This window comes from Colobus angolensis, unplaced genomic scaffold (genome assembly GCF_000951035.1).
Source record: "Colobus angolensis palliatus isolate OR3802 unplaced genomic scaffold, Cang.pa_1.0 Scaffold231, whole genome shotgun sequence".
Taxonomy (NCBI): domain Eukaryota; kingdom Metazoa; phylum Chordata; class Mammalia; order Primates; family Cercopithecidae; genus Colobus; species Colobus angolensis.
In genome coordinates, this window is record NW_012115500.1 from 1,180,681 (window position 1) to 1,197,504 (window position 16,824).

A 16,824-nucleotide genomic window follows, 5' to 3' on the forward strand; every position below is an offset into this window, starting at 1 on the left:
GTCTTTTAAAATTTAAATTAGCGCAGGTTCTTGTCTCTTGCTACATTCAAGAGGGTTTCTGAGATATTCGTAAGTTCTTGCACTATTCAATAGAGTTTTTTCACCTGATATATCCAGAGTTAAATACAAAAGTCCTTGTTAATCTTTCTGGAATGTAACACTTGGCCTTGAAATACGTTAAAAAAAATTTACTTTTATTTAACCTGTAGGCTATGTGGAGTGGAATTTGCTCACTTAAGTTGTTATATATACAACATTAATTAGACACAACAGTATATAAATTATAAACTGTTTTATTCGTTACAAAAGTCTTCGACATCAGTCTTGTTTTATTCTTTGCCAACTATGAAAGAAAATTGAAATGATGACTTTTTCAAAGATCAACCCAAACACAGCTCAAAGCATAGTTTTCTCAATGTATACCAGCTATTAGTAGGAGCACCCATTTCTCCAGGCAACTTCCTGTAGCACACATATAACATACAATGCCAAAATACAAATTAGTCTAAGTAAGTACATTAGTAAAAAACATTCTATCTAGCCGAGCATGGTGGCTCACACCTGTAATCTCAGCACGTTGGGAGGCCGAGGCAGGCAGATCACCTGAGGTCAGGAGTTCCAGACCAGCCTGGCCAACATGGCGAAAACTTGTTCCTACTAAAAATATAAAATTAACAAGGCATGGTGGCACACCTCTGTAATCCCAACTACTTGGGAGACTGAGGCTGGAGAATCGCTTGAACCCAGGAGGCAGAGGCAGAGGTTGCAGTGAGCTGAGATCACACCACTGCATTCTTGCCTAGGCGACAAGAGCAAAACTCTGTCTCAAAACAAACAAACAAAAAAAGCCATGCTATCTAAGAACTCAGTTCTCTGACTTGATTAAGGGCTAGTATGCCAAAAAATGGAATACTGATTTTTTTTGAGAATGTTACTAAGTAGACATGCTGGAAAAAGTTTTCAGATAAGCTTGAATAGTACTGCCTGTTATATTCTCTTGTGACTGATGTTGCATATTAGCATGTTGAATTCCTTCACTCCTAATGTTTTCTAAACTTGACCTTAAAAAATCTTTTTTTTTTTTCTGATGAAACGTATTAATATGCATTGTAGTTATTCTGTGAAATATAGTTTAAGAAATACTGATGGAGGGAAGGATGGACTTCATAGCCTTCTGGTAGCTAGCCTTCCTAGAATATCTTTTCTCATGATTAAACTTTTGTTCCATATGTGGCATCAGAGAGCTGAAGGTTATGTTCTCTGTCAAGAATCAGAGCGTGAATGCTCTGTGTTGTCAATTAAGGACAAGACATAAACTTTAACATTCAAATAAATGGTATGTAAAATTAATAGTCTCTTAAGGAAATTCAGGAGAAAGACCAAAATACTTGTCAGAATAGACAAGCACAGAAATGGGCTGGGAGAACAATGGAGTACTATAGTCAGGCTTAAGGTTTTCTTTAGAAGATAGTCCAGGTTCATTCTCACATATGGGTAAATAAAGAATCTCCCAGATAAACTATAGTTGTGATTATTATACCCTGAGAAAAATGTAAAGCAGGATTACCAAGCTTATCTTAGTCATAGTAAAAATTTCAATAATGGATTCACAGAAATCACTATTAACCAATGTAATTTCAGAATGATTTAGGTACAAAATTTAGGTTTATGTAAGTTACTCTCAAATATAGATTTGTCAGTTATCAGTCGTTTCGGTTTGTTGTTGTTATTGTTTTGAGACGTAGGCTTGCTCTATTGCCCATGCTGGAGTTCAGTGGCCTGATCTCGGCTCACTGCAACCTCCACCTCCCAAGTTCAAACGATTCTCCTGCAACCTCTGTCTGGAGTGCAGTGGCCTGACCTCAGCTCACTGCAACCTCAGCCTCCTGACTAGCTGGGATTTCAGGCACGTGCCAAAATGCCTGGCGCATTCAATTTTTGAGAGAATACTAAAAATAATCATTTTATTTTCAGAATTCACCAGCATGGTAATAAAACCACATCTTCAGCATAAAGGAAAATAAATGTCTATAACCTTTCACCACCTCTTGTAATTCCTATTGAAATCCATAAGGTTATGCTGGGTGCAATGATTCACGTCTTAATTCCAACACTCTGGAGACTGAGGCAGGAGGATAGCTTGATCACAGGAGTTAGAGACCAACCTAGGCAACATAGTGAGACTTCATCTCTATAAAAGTTAAAATAGGCCAGACGTCGTTGCTCACGCCTGTAATCCCAGCACTTTGGGAGCCCGAGATGGGTGGATCACCTGAGGTCAAGAGTTTGAGACCAGCCTGACCAACATGGTGAAACCCCATCTCTACTAAAAATACAAAAACTAGCTTGATGTGGTGGCTTGCGCCTGTAGTCCCAGCTACTCAGGAGGCTGAGACAGGAGAATTGCTGGAACCTGGGAGGCAGAGGTTGCAGTAAGCCGAGATCGCGCCACCCCACTCCAGCCTCGGTAACAGAGTGAGACTCTGTCTCAGAAAAATAAAATAAAAAAAAAAGTAAAAGTAAATAATCCATAAGGGTATGGTTTAGAATCCTGTATATCACATTAAAAATTCCCACTGTAACCTAGAATCAGTGTGTCTCCATCAAGGTTGACTAAAATTAGACTCATCTTTGGTCCCATAATCCTTCCTGCCTTTACACAAATCTCTGTATAAACTTTACTTTTTATCCTAATAAATGATCTATATCTCTGAAATATTGTGAGAGTGTAACAGATTTTAAGGAAAAATAATCAGGTCATATTTTTCTGGAAATTAGAAATTATACTGCTTAGTTCTCTTGTCCTTAGTATATCAACACTAAATGTAATGAGGACTGAAACATCTTGGCCCCCCACAATAGTTAAAGGATGAATAAAATTTGTGCATAGTTTGTTATATAATCCAAGGAGAACAAAAATATAAGAAGTATTTTATGGCTTTCATCCTAAATTACTTATATCTTAAATGTAAACATGTTTAAGTATTTCACTAGCTATTCTGAAAGGGTAAGCCAAAAATAGATAAGGACACAGTAACCCATAGGGGTCAGTATAAACTTAGAATTGGAAGAGACCATATTCTGATTAAAGACATGCTTTTATTTGTTAAGACAGACATTGATACTTTTGGAAAATAACTCAAAAACTAAGATACAGTGTCAAATGTATAAAAACTCTCTTCAGTTATGGTCTTAATGTTAAAATAGCAAGTGAACAATACTCTTTCCACACTCATTTTCTTCTTTTGCTGAAATCTAAGTCTGTAATTCCATAACAAGCAGATATGTTTATACCAGTGAAATAGATGTCTACAAAAATATGTTTATTTCAGTCAGAATATACATAAATTCAGGAAAAAAGGAAATATTCACTGTGTAAATAATAAAGTGAATAGCAAATTCAAATATGTGGCTATTATTTAATATACTGTTTTATAATCATTGAGAAGGAGTAACTTCTTGAAAAATTGTTAATGGCATTTCTGAAACATTTCACTGTTCAAGGGCAGATGTATTGACCTTGATAAAATCTCATGAAAGTATATACTGAAGAAATTCTTTACATTCATTCACCCAAAACGTTATTTATTGTCCTACAGAAAGAAATCAACTACTTCTATTTGGCACTCATCAGATTTTTGAGTTCTTATTAAATATGTCATTAAGGCAACATCTAAATCAGCACCTTCCAATAGAAATGAAATGTGAATCACATTTGTAATTTAAAATTTTTTGTAGCTGTATTAAAAGAAACAGATGAAATTAATTTTAAAGATGCATTTAATTACACTCAGTATATCCAAAATATTTCAACAACATTAATATAAAAATTACTAATGAGATGTTGTACATTATTTTTCATACTAAGTCTTCAGAATCTGGTTGTATTATATAATTAAGAGCACGTCTCCATTTGGACCAGCACATTTCAAATGTCCAATAGTTCCTATATTGGACAATGCGGGTCTATAAGCTGAAGGAGAAAGTTGAGGCAATTATCCAGGTGATACAAGCTAAACAAGCAAGCAATCACATTTTTCTTTGTATAAGTTATTTAGATATTTCAGATAAAGTGGTTTTAAGGCTGTGCATTTGCTTTAGGTATTGAACCTAAATCGATTTCTTCTGTAAAAATCAAATAGGAGAGATTTGTAAGAAGGATAAATGTCATATTCTGAAAATCATTTAGGCTATCAAAGTACTATATTATATATATGAAATTTGCCAGATTTGACTTTATTTTCCAGTAATCCAAATACTCCATGATGTTGTTTTAGCCAATTTATCCTGATTTCTTTTTTAATCACCCAAGTTTCTATGGCCTTAGCTGCTTTCTTTTCTCCAGAATTAATTGTAAGAATAGAATGATATCCAGAGGCCCTGACATTTTAAGTGGCCTGATCTCAAGTGACTTCAGACAGTGATTTTTTATTCTTACCCAATTCTCTACACCTCACTCCACTGACTGTATTGTCCATTACTGCATATAACACTTGGCAAATTCGTACCTAAAGCTCTTTCTGCTGAATGATCAAGAACTTCGGGTACTTTTTCCTTACAGTTTTTACCCCGTTGAAGATTTGCTTTAACTTCAAAAGCGATTACAACAAAATGTGGACACTCCTTCAGGGCCAACCTGGTAAGTCACTGGTAAGATCTTAATTTCTCCATAAAGCTTCCTAATATTTTCTGGTATTAAGGTCTTCATATTTCGTAACCTGCTTTGCATCACCTGCAGAAATCCTAGACTTAACTGTTTGGTAGCATCTGGCTGTATCATTTGTTGTATTATTTTTCCCAGGCTCTCATTCAGAGTCCTGTTATAGCGAAGGCTGGCTTCCACTAGTTTTCATTCTTGCTCATGGGTCTGTCCCCTTTCTCCAGAAAAGCCCTATCCTTTTAAAGATGTAATGTCAGATGAAGCTTATGTATGAACCAACCACAGGCCATTTTTTTTTATCGACATCTCCTGAAGGAAATTTTCTGCCTCAGTTGGCCTGACTTACTTGTATTTTGCAGCAGAATCCAGTCTTTCTAGGAATCATCCAGTTTTTAAAATCATCTCAGTGCTTGTAGAGCTGAGAGCAGAATTCTCTCTACCTATTTTCTCTGCCATGGAGAGAGCACTCCCAGCATCATTTATACAAATGCTATGCACATTTCCACTTCTCAGCAATACTCAACCAGCAGTTTAGATGCCATGGGAGGGTACTCCATAGTTCAGTTCTATGGTATGCTTTGATATGGGCATGGCTGGACACTGCACATTGTTCAGCAATTCCAAATGGTAGTCTTTAGTAAGAGAAAAAACATAATTAGAGTCACTTAACATAATATGTTGCAGGGGGAATTATGCTTTAAGAAGTAGCTTTCACATACAAATCGGGTAAATGCCAATAGGAGAAAGTGTTTTAGAGACATGCTTGAAGTCTGGAGTAAGAAAAAAAAAAAAAAAGAAAACAAAACTCCTGCAGCTAGCTCAGTGTCTGCCCAAACAGACACCCAGTTTTGTACTTGAAACCCAGGGCCCTGGTGGCATAGACACCGGAGGGAATCTCCTGGTCAGTGGGTTGTGAAGACCATGAGAAAAGCATAGTATCTGGGCTGGAATGCACCATTCTTCTTCACTTTATCTGAAATATCTAAATAACTTATACAAAGAAAAATGTGATTGCTTGCTTGTTTAGCTTGTATCACCTGAATAATTTTCTCAACTTTCTCCTTCAGCTTATAGACCTGCATTGTCCAATATAGGGACTATTGGACATTTGAAATGTGCTGGTCCAAATGGAGATGTGCTCTTAATTATATAACAAAACCAGATTCTGAAAACTTAGTATGAAAAATAATGTAAAACATCCCATTAAATAATGCTTCATGTACCTTTTTCTATTCAAGTTATTTACTTAATCCAAAGGGAATAAACTTTTTGAAAATGTAGTAATAGTGATCCTAGAAAAATGTCATGTTCTATTTATATCCCTAGAGTATTTACTCCATTTCTATCTCTTCCCTTTGATCTGTTTGATGGCTATGCCTTATATTTCTAAGAATTTTTTTCAAACAATTTTTAGTGGGTTGTAGTGTTCATCTCCATTTCTTACAGTACAGATATTTTTCTGTTAAATGTAAAGGTTACTCTCTAAAGCTTAGTAGGTGCACTTTCATTTTCACAGTGATACTAAAATCCACATCGTTACTAATCATAGACGTGCATGTGTGTTGATTGTAAAGTGATATTGTACATATCACAAAATCTGATGTATAAAAATAATCTTTTGATGTTCTTTTAAAAGAACTTAATATAGAAATATCATAAAATGAAGTTAAATTGAGTAAATCTTAAGATACCATTTAGTCAAACTCCTTGCATCAAATCAAGCCCATGATTATGTAAGTGTATAGAAAAGCCCACAAAAAATTTAAAAAAGCTTTTCAGTGGAAAACCTGACAGACACCTTATCCAAAAGATCAAAGTTTTGACATCACCAGTAATAGAACAAATAGGTTTCATGTGTCTTCTGATGTAATACACTGAGGAGTGAGCACTATCACTCCTGAGACATTTTTGCCAAAAACCTATAAACGGGAATAAATCATGAAGAAACATAGACAAACCCAAATTAAAGGACGTTATGCAACATAAATGGCTTGTACTTTTCAAAATATCTAGGTCATGAAAGAAAAGGACTAAGAAACTGCCCAGATTAAAGTAGACCAGAGACTTGACAACTAAATGCCACATGTAATCATGGATTAGATACTGGAGCAGAAATAACAATGATAATAAATAATTACTGTTATTGCTGTAAAGAACATTATTTAGACAATTAGCAAAATTTGAATGGGGCTTGTGAATTACAAAGCAGTATCATATCAAAACTGATTTTCTGTTTTTGATTGTTATAATGTGGTTATGTAGAAAAGTGTTGTATTTTTGGAAATGTGCATTGAAGTATATAGGAGTGAATAGGATCATGTTGGAAATTTATTCTCAAATGGTTTACAAAACATGTTTTGTATGTGTGTACATACACATACACTGTTTTGTATGTGTGTATATACGCAAACATTGTGTAAACAAGATAAAATTTTAATATTTGGTGAATAGAGGTGAAAGATACATAGAAAATTTTTGTATAGCATTTGCAACTTTTCTGAAGTCTGAAATTAGTTCAATTTTTTTTAAATATTGCTTTGGCTTCCTATTTTACCTGTAGTTAACTGTGTCAAAAATATGCTAATTTTGTTATCTACACCCAGGGTTTTTGTAATCTCGCAATATTGAAATCAAGAGACATCATAGAACACAGCAGCAAAGGTAAGTTTAATTTTATTCCAGCTTGTGCACAAGGGAGCTAGCACTGAGGAAGAAAAAAGGAGTTGGCTATTGCCTGAGGGTAGTGTGTGGGTTAATTTTGTAGACTCTTTTCATAGGGAAAGGTTATATTAGGGCATATATAGGACAGTTTTTTCTAGTGCTTGCACAGTAGCTCAACATGCTTCTCCATGCATTGCATGTAACATTAGCATTTAAAATCTCCACCCTTGGGTATGAATTATTTTAGCATTAAAATGAGGAGGTAACTTTAGGTTTTTTTTTTTTTTTTTTAGACGGGGTCTTTCTCTGTCACCTAGGCTGGAGTGGTGTGGTACGATCTTGGCTTACTGCAACCTCCACTTCCCGGGTTCAAACGATTCTCCTGCCTCACCCTCCTGAGTAGCTGGGATTATAGGCGTGCACCACCACACCCGGCTAATTTTTGTATTTTTAGTAGAGACAGGGTTTCACCAAGTTGGTCAGGCTGGTCTCGAACTCCTGACCTCATGATCTGCCTGCCTCGGTCTCCCAACGTGCTGGGATTACAGGCGTGAGCCACTACGCCAGGCCACTTTAGGTTGGATTTTAAGTCCTACTGCACATGCAAGGCTCTGGGGAAATCCCTAGTCCCCTGAAATAGGAGCTTGCTGTTAATAGTTTCTTGGATCTCTTGTCACTGATTGGCTGAAAGTTAAATAAGCTAGTGCTTGAGTGAGGGGCTTTATCATTTCCTTTAGACCATCTTAAAATAGGGAATCAACCAGCCTGCTTGTCTTAATCATATACGTTTATTTAAAATTATCTTAATAAACCAGAGCCTGGGGACTATTTTTTAAAAGAATTATTTGTTGAAGTATTAAATTTTTAGTAAGTTTTCTCTTTTTTGTGTGTAGCTTCCTCACTTTTAATTTTAAACCAGACAAAAAGTTTCAGTATACAACATAAAGAACATTTGTCGAAAATTTGATGGAAGTAATTTAAACAACTATAAATACATTAATTTATATCAATTTTTGGTTATGGGAGAGTAATAATCCTTAATTACAAGTTGAAACATCCCCTGAATACATTAGAATGAATGCTACTGAAAAGAGAAATAATTTTTACAATTATCTGCCACATATCATAATGCCTCAGACAAATTTTGTGTATGCATATAGAAGATGAAAAATTCTTTCCTAATACACTCCTAGGTTTTCTGCTTAGAGTCCTCTAAATTAAATTGACAAAAGGCAGCAAAATAAGGGAAAAAAACCCAAAAGTTTATTAACACATGCATTGTGCATGTAACATATACCCAGAGATGTGTGACTCAAAGGTTTGGTTAGAACTTGGACTTACATAGGACTTCAGCAAAGAAACAATTTTTAGAAAAATGACAAGTGTCTCTAGGAGTGGCAGATTGTGGGAAGGCAAGTATATGGGAAACTAGGTAAATAAAGGCTAGTTAGCAAAGTTTGTTATATACAATCCTCTGATCCTGTCTACGGGCCGTAAGAGTCTAAAGCTGTCTCTGGTAATTAAGTTTTGTCCTTCCTTGTAGAAAGCGGGGGACAACTTTGTAAATTTATGTCCTGATTTTAGACGACAGAAGGAGAACAGAGAACTTTTCTTGTATCATCTTCTTCTCATTTGCCTTCAGCTGAAAGTAATCCTTGTGCCAAAGTGGAAAGTTTGCTGTGGCATATTCTGCCACCCTGCCATAGCTAGGATAGAACACATCTGTACACAAAGGTCTTTGAGGGCAGAGGCCAGATTAATTTGTAGAGTTTTACTGCCATCACCTGGCCTAGTGCTTGACATGGAGAAGGGGCTTGGTAAACAATTGAATGAATTAATGCATTTGCTTGTGCTTTGCATATTTTCCACACAACACTCTTGCCGTAAATAAAGAAGAAAAAAAAAAACACTCTTGCAGTGAATATACTCATATACTTTTAAATACTATTCTAAGGTCAAAAACACCTTTATCAAATATCTAAAAGCTAATGTGAAGAAAGTTACATGAACACCAACCAAATTGTATAAAATAATTTCATATGCTTGGTTTATGTACTTGTTTTGAAAAGTGGGATTTTGCCTTAGAAATCAGAGACCACTTTACATCTTAACTGAGAATCATTTTCATTAACTCTTGGAACAGGAGCAATTGCAAGGAATAAATATAACTTAATTTTTGGAAGATGTATTCTGTGAAGAACGGATACAGTAAGAGGAGTTATTTATTCTTATAAAAAGAAGAATCCTGAAATAGAAAGGGGCAGTCCCAAAGTGAAGGGATCATTTTAATTAGGTTTGCTACTTTCCTTATCAGAAATTCACAGCACACATTACTTTTTTAAGACTTTGACAAATACTGCCATAAATAAAATCGTTCAATATTGTTTAATCCAATGTTTCTGAAATGTATATGATCTCAAACCTTGAAACAAAACAACATATCACATCCCATGGATCATCATTTAAGAAAACACTATTAATGTGTTAAAGCAAACTAAATATGGCCTGAGAAGGACTCCGTACTTCTGTATTTGAGTCCTTGTGGATGAACTGCAACCTAACTTAATAGGTAGACAAGATTGAAAACCTAACTTAGGAGTATGCGCCAGAAACAATAGATGAGTCTTGGCCAATCCTAGCAGCTGAACTTCAACCATTCATACACTGCCTGGTGTTCAAACTGTCTTCAAATAAGGCAAATGCTGAGCTGTAATCAATCTAGTTGTTTCTGTACCTCACTTCCAATTTCTGTACTTCACTTCCCTTTTTTTGGCCTATAAATCTTCTTCCACCATGTGGCTGCTCTAGAGTCTCTGAATCTGCTGTGATTCTGGAGGCTGCCTGATTTGTGAATCGTGCATTGCTCAATTAAACTCCTTTAAATTTAATTCAGCTGAAGATTTTCTTTTAACAAAAATATTCTTTTTTTTTTTTTTTGCTGGAATGTGGTAGCTAGGTGGTCTATATTTTTGCTGAGAATAAAATGAGACAAAATGGAAAAACTGAATTAATCTATTACATGAGATATAAATAAGATGCCTAAGTATTTGTACATTGAAATTATTTCCCAAAGGAAAATTAAAATCTCACTGAAAATAGAAGAGCTAATCATCTATAAAGTGTTTATTTTGAAGTTTTAGGTTAAAATATTGGAACAAACTAATGTATCAAAGTAGAATCATTCTTTTGGTAAAAGATAGACGTGTCAGCGGTAAAAACAGCATGAAATTTTCTGGAATAATTAGGCCTCAAGATAACATCAGTCGTGTGTGACTGGAATACAGAAATCAGGATCTAAGGGAAGTACACATGGCAAACAAAAAATCACATTTACTTACAAAGGAGAGTGGTTAGCACATTTTCAATTCGAAGCTAGAAGAGAGTAGAATCTAGTAAGGATGGCTAGTTTAATAGCAGAGCCATCAAAGGCAGTGTTAAAGCAGAAGATGAAGTTCGGGCTAATGACTTGAAGGATGGTGGCAGAAATCACTAGCAGTCCAGTGCCTAAGGATTGAATGTTGCATCTGTTGAAGTCTTTATCATGAGTTAGCAATGACTATGCTTTGGTAGCATGGTTGGATTCACTGTAACTTTTGGATTATTGCTCTACCTCTTGCCTTTTGTCTTTTTGCATGGAAGTAATTATCATCAAAAATTGTCTCTCTTCTATTTTTTTTCCCCAAATTTATAACATATGTCTTTTCTTAGGAGAAATTTCTGGTGCCAAATGATTGTTTCTTTCTAGAAATAACATATTCATAGACACATACACAAATGTGGCTAATTCATCACATAATATAACCATGTAACAAACCTCCACATTACCCTCCTGACTCTAAAATAAAAACAAAAACAAATGTAGCTGATAAATTGAATAGCCAAACTTAAAAATAAACTTTTTAAAATCCATCACTGTCCCTATTAAAGAAGCCAGCTTCTTTCTGCAGAAATTGAAAAAGTCTTGAGTCCAGTTTCATCATTTCTGATTGTTTCAGAAAACAAAAGGTCCTCCAGTCATTTTAGTCCTCCTAAACCAGTCTCAATTCAATTATTGTTATCTGTCTTTCAGAGTAATAAGTATGGCATTTAAAAATATTATGCAATTATTTGTTCTCTTGGTTTCTTTTTTGAGGATTCCAACCATAGTTGCTTAATCCACCCTCATCTTCTGTATTTATTATTTCATGTGTAATGCATTTTAAGCTTATTTCTGTTGTACTTTTTCATTTTTAAGTTTCACCCTCTATGTTCCAATAGTATCTCACTTCCATTAGGTTCCTTCTAATTTCATTTCTCATATTAGTTTTTTGTGTGTATTTTTTTTCTTTTTCTATTTCTTGTTTCTTTTTAGTTTTTCTAATAATATTGTGTATCTCCTTTTATTGCCTTACCATTTCTTCCTCAGTTTCTAACATTTCTGCTTTATGGTATTCTAGTTATAGATAATTGTATTAAGTTTTTAATTTTATGGCAGAATATTTGATCACAGTTTTAATCTGCACCATGACATTTTTCATGTAATTTTACTTTTGCTTTCTAAAAGTACTGTGTTTTAAAATGTCTTAGTTGAAATACTCTAGATTTGCAGAAAAATTATAATAGTATGAAGAATTCCATCTATCCTTTATCCCAATCCCCCAAATGTTAATCTTTTGCCATATTTACTGTCTGTCTATCTGTCTGTCTATCTATCTATCTATTTATGTAACTACTATTTTTCTGAATCAATTAAAAATAAGTTGTAGACATGATACCGTATTTCATGTAACTACATAAATATGTATTTCTTCAAATGTAAAAGCATTTTACTGCATAACCACAATGTACCAAAATCAGAAAATTAATAGATAAACTGCTTCTTTCTATACATTGAGCATATTCACATTTTGCCAATTGTCCCAGTGATATATTTTATAACAAACAAATAAATTAATAGTTTATCTGGTCCAGGGTCCAATGGAGGATTACATGTTGCATTTAGTTGTCATGTCTCTTGATTATCTAGCGATGTAGAACTCATATTCAGTCTTTTTTTTCATGACCTTGTTATATTTTTGAAGAATGAAAGTTAGTTAAATTGTATCATACCTCTTATGTTTAGATTCATCTGATGTTTCTTTGTGATTAGATTCAGCTAGTTTTGTTCTGAATATTCATGTTTGCGTTCACCCCCAAAATTCATACGTTGAAACCTAATCACCAGTGTGATAGTATTAGAAGGTGGGGCCTTTTGGGAGGTGATGAGGTTGTTAGGGGAGAGCCCTCATGATTGGGATTTATGCTCTTATAAAGGAGACTCCAGAGAGCTAACTAGCTCTTCTACCATGTGAAGACACAGCAAGAAGGTGTTGTTTTGTTGTGTTTCGAGACAGGCCCAGCTGTAGCATCAGCTGACTCCATGGGGAAGCTCTGGCACTAGGATGACCCTTTAGTCTTGACTGGAAGCAGACCCTCACCAGACACCAAATCTATTAACACCTTGATCATAGACTTCCCAATCTCCAGAAATGTGAGAAACAAATTTCTGTTGTTTTTACACTACCCAATTTAAGGTTTTTGGTTATAGCAGCCTGAATGAACTAAGTCACAGCTTAGGCATTCAGGACAGGAATATGAGAGAAGCAATGCTGTGTTCTTCTCATTGTATTAATACTGTATCAGTAAACATATGGTGCTAATTTGTCCCATTACTGATGATAACACATTTATCATTCATTTAAAGTGACATCTTCCAGGTTTCTCAATTGTAAAGTTTCTGTTTCTCTCTTTAGTAAGTATTTTGGAGGGAGATGTTTTTAGACTGTAAATATCCTGTTCCTCAATAATTACCCATTCATTTCAGCATCCATCCATGGTTTTTACCTCAATATGTTCTTCTTATAATGGCTACCAAATTGTAGTTTTCTCATTTCATCATTCTTTCTACATTTAATTTGTATTTGGCTAGAAGTAATAGCTTTTTCTCTCATATATATATTATATATATGTTTATATACACACACACTCACACAAATGTACACATACAAACAAAAAATATACATCTACTTGTAGATTTCTGTTTATTTAATGAGTTTATCATCTATTGTTATAATAATTATTTATCTTGTTGCTCTATTTGCTACATATTTGGCAAATGGGGAAACCTCCCACCTAGAAGCTGAATCCTGTCTTTTACTTTTTCCCATCATATTCTTTTGTTTGAGCTCTTTCTTCTTTTCTGGCACAAGATCTTCCAGGGTCTCACTGTGTTACCCAGGCTGGAGTACAGTGGTGCCATCATGGTTCACTGCAGCCTCTCCCTCCCTGGGCTCAGGTGATTCTCCTGCCCCAGCCTCCCAAGTAGTTGGGACAACAGGCACACCATTATGGCCAATTAATTTTTGTATTTTTTTGTAGAAATGGAGTTTTGCCATGTTGCCCAGGCTGTTCTCAAAGCAGTTTATATTATTCTTTCATTTCTTCAAGGAACTCTTGTTCTACATTAGAGAAGAATGATACTTACAAACCAACATTCGAGCACTATGTCTGCTCACTGCTCCTGGGATTAATTGCTTCTAGGCTTTCCCACCAGGCAGAAGTAGAAAATGTCTGTCACTCACATACACAAACATTTGTATCTACTTCTATAACTATCTGTCTATCTAAGAAATTGTGCATTCCCAGTGATAACTGTAATTGAAACTTAATACCACAGGGATCATTCTGGTCATTGGCTTTTCATATTTGTAACTCCTTTATCCAATAATGAGACACTTGGTTCTCATTATTCTCAATGTATTTACTTATTTGCTTTTTCTTCCTGTATGTAATCAAACTCCTGACCCAGAAAGTTGCCTTCTAGGCCCTGTCCACCTCAACAGCCCCAATAGTTTCCTTGTCCTATAGTTTCTACTTATGTTAGCTGCCGCAAAGGGCAGTAGAAGGAATTAATTGATTTTTCAAAAGAAGGGGGAAAATGAAGAGACTTTTTAAAATAGTATTTCATTTATTACTATTATTATTATTTTTGAGACAAGTCTCACTCTGTTGCCCAGGCTGTAGTGCAGTGGTGCAGTCTTGGCTCACTTCAACCTCTGCCTCCCAGGTTCAATTTATTCTCCTGCCTCAGCCTCCTGAGTAGTTGGGATTACAGGCACCTGCCACCACACCCAGCTAATTTTTGTATTTTTAATAGAAACGGGGTTTTGCCATGCTGGCCAGGCTGGTCTTGAACTACTGACCTCAAGTGATTCCCCTGCCTTAGCCTCCCAAAGTGCTGTGATTATAGGCATAAACCTGGCCAAAATAGTAATTTAAAAATGGATTCTCTCCTTTTAAAATACTACTCATCATTGAATGAGTTAGGCTTTCCTGGACTGTCTATTTATAAGAGGTTTCTTTTGGGATATGAAGCAAAGAGAAAGTTTCTGGCTAATTTTCATAGAGCAAAAGCTTTCTCCTTTCCTGTTACAGAGTCATGTTACTTCCTGTAAATATGGTTTTTCTGTATAGTTATTTTATAGCCCCAGGCCTTCTTAAGAGGAAAGACATGCCAACTCAAGCCATTCAGTCTTTGTACTAAGGGCCACAAAAAAGGAATATTACTTTTTGGCTTCACAGTGTATCCACACTTTCAGGAAGTATATTTTGCTGGTGCTTTTTGAGATCTATTTTTCAGTGGGTCCCTGCTCTTGAGATTTATCACCAGGGATTCTTGTTTGGATTCTTGTTTTCACTGCCCTTTTTGTGTATATAAAAAAAAAAATCATCTGCCTTTGATAGTGTTTGATATAAAATGGAGTCTGGGAGTTAAATATGCATCCAGGTTCTTCAAAAATAGTTTGCAAACTTATGAAAACTTCTTCTTGTAGCTTTTGAATAATTTCCAAGAAAAAGGGAAAATGCTAAATTATAGTCATTCAAATTGTGTCTAAGTCCTCCAAAAATGGTTTTCAAACTTATAAAAGCATCTTCCTGTAGCGTTAGAATAATTTCCAGGAGAAAGAAAAAATGCTGCTTTACAGAGTTATGTTTGTAGTTGTCACATGTTGGGTTCTTCAGGAAGGAGACTCTGCGATGAAGTTTAGCATGAGGATGTTTATTAAGGTGTGCCCTTATGAAAGAGATCAATACAACTGGCAGGAAGGGAAAGAAAACAGTAGTAGTATTATGGTTTGGATGTTTACCTCTTCCAAATCTTACGTTGAAATGATTCCCAATGTTGGAGGTGGGGACTGGCAGGAGATGATTAGATCATGGAGAAAGGTCTCTCATGAGTGGTTTAGAACTAACCTCTTGGTGATGAGTGAGTTTCCTCTCAGTTAGTTCACACAGAGATCTGGTTGTTTTGAATCTGGAACCTCTCCCTTCTCTCTTTCTTGCTTCCATTCTTATCATGTGACATATTGGCTCCTGTTTGTCTTCCACCATGATTGTAAGCTTCCTGAGGCCCTCACCAGAAGATGGCAGCATTATGCTTCATGTACAGCCTGCAGAACCATAAGCCAATTCAATCTCTTTTCTTTATAAATTCCTCAGTCTCAGCTATTTCTTTATAGCTAGCAAAAATGGCCTAATACAAGTAGGCAGAGGAAGAAGTTGTGCTGTGATACAGCCCAGCTTTAGCCTCAGCTGAATCCATGGGGAAGCTCTAGAACTAGAATGACCCTTTAGAGTTGCCGGAATGGGGCTAAGATCACCCATCAGTGATAGTGGCAGTGAATCTATACTGGTCTGCAGCAACTTCAATTCTTGCCTCCTCAGAAGAAAAAATCTGAAGGGCATAAGGGAGAAGAAAAGACTGAGACAAGTTTTAGAGCAGGAGTGAGTTTATTAAAAAGCTTTAAAGCAGAAAGAAAAGTACACTAGGAAGAGGCCCAAGCAGGCCACTTGAAGGACAAGTGTGGGGTTTGACCTTTTGACTTGGGGTTTTATATCTTGACATACTTCCACAGTCTTTCATCCCTTCTCTCTTGATTCTGCACTTGAGGCTGCCTGTCCTCGTGCACGGTTTGTTACTGGAGTTGTACGCATGCTCACTTGGGCATTCTTCTCTTTACCAGTGGAATGCTTCTGGAAGATCATATACCAGTTAAACTCCACCATTTTGCCTCTTAATGTGCATGCTTGAGCTCACTCGCCAAATTCCTGAGATCTTTCTGGGAAGCATCTATTATTATTTTAGAGAGGCAGTGTGACAACTACCTGACCATCACCTGATGGTCACCTGACATTCCTGTTGGAGTTGGGGGAGCCCTCTCCGCCCCTGCTCAGACCTGGCTAGCTACTTGCTGTAAAAATTAGTCATTAACATAGGCCTCTATAAGGGACATGTGGCCTTGGGCAAACCGAGTCTTCCTGAAGAAGTGAATAACTGAAAGATGTCTGCAGATAGGACTCCTCAATACTGGTGCAACAAGTTCTTCCTTGAAAATAGATTGTGGAAGCACATTTCAGTGTCCTGGTGCATAGCCTTTTAATACACACTCCTCTGAGTTATAGTTTTCATCTGATTTCATAGTCGT

The 16,824-nt window shown here is 35.8% G+C and overlaps 1 protein-coding gene across 2 annotated transcripts in view; it reads left to right on the top strand.

Moving 5' to 3' along the window:
* Positions 1-16,824, top strand: part of PKIB (protein kinase (cAMP-dependent, catalytic) inhibitor beta) — a 223,973-nt gene that overhangs the window by 1,413 nt on the left and 205,736 nt on the right. For both annotated transcript variants that reach the window (XM_011944443.1, XM_011944447.1), the window contains exon 2: positions 4,562-4,650. The gene's annotated coding sequence lies outside the window, so the exon portion shown is untranslated. The remainder of the gene's footprint in view (positions 1-4,561; positions 4,651-16,824) is intronic.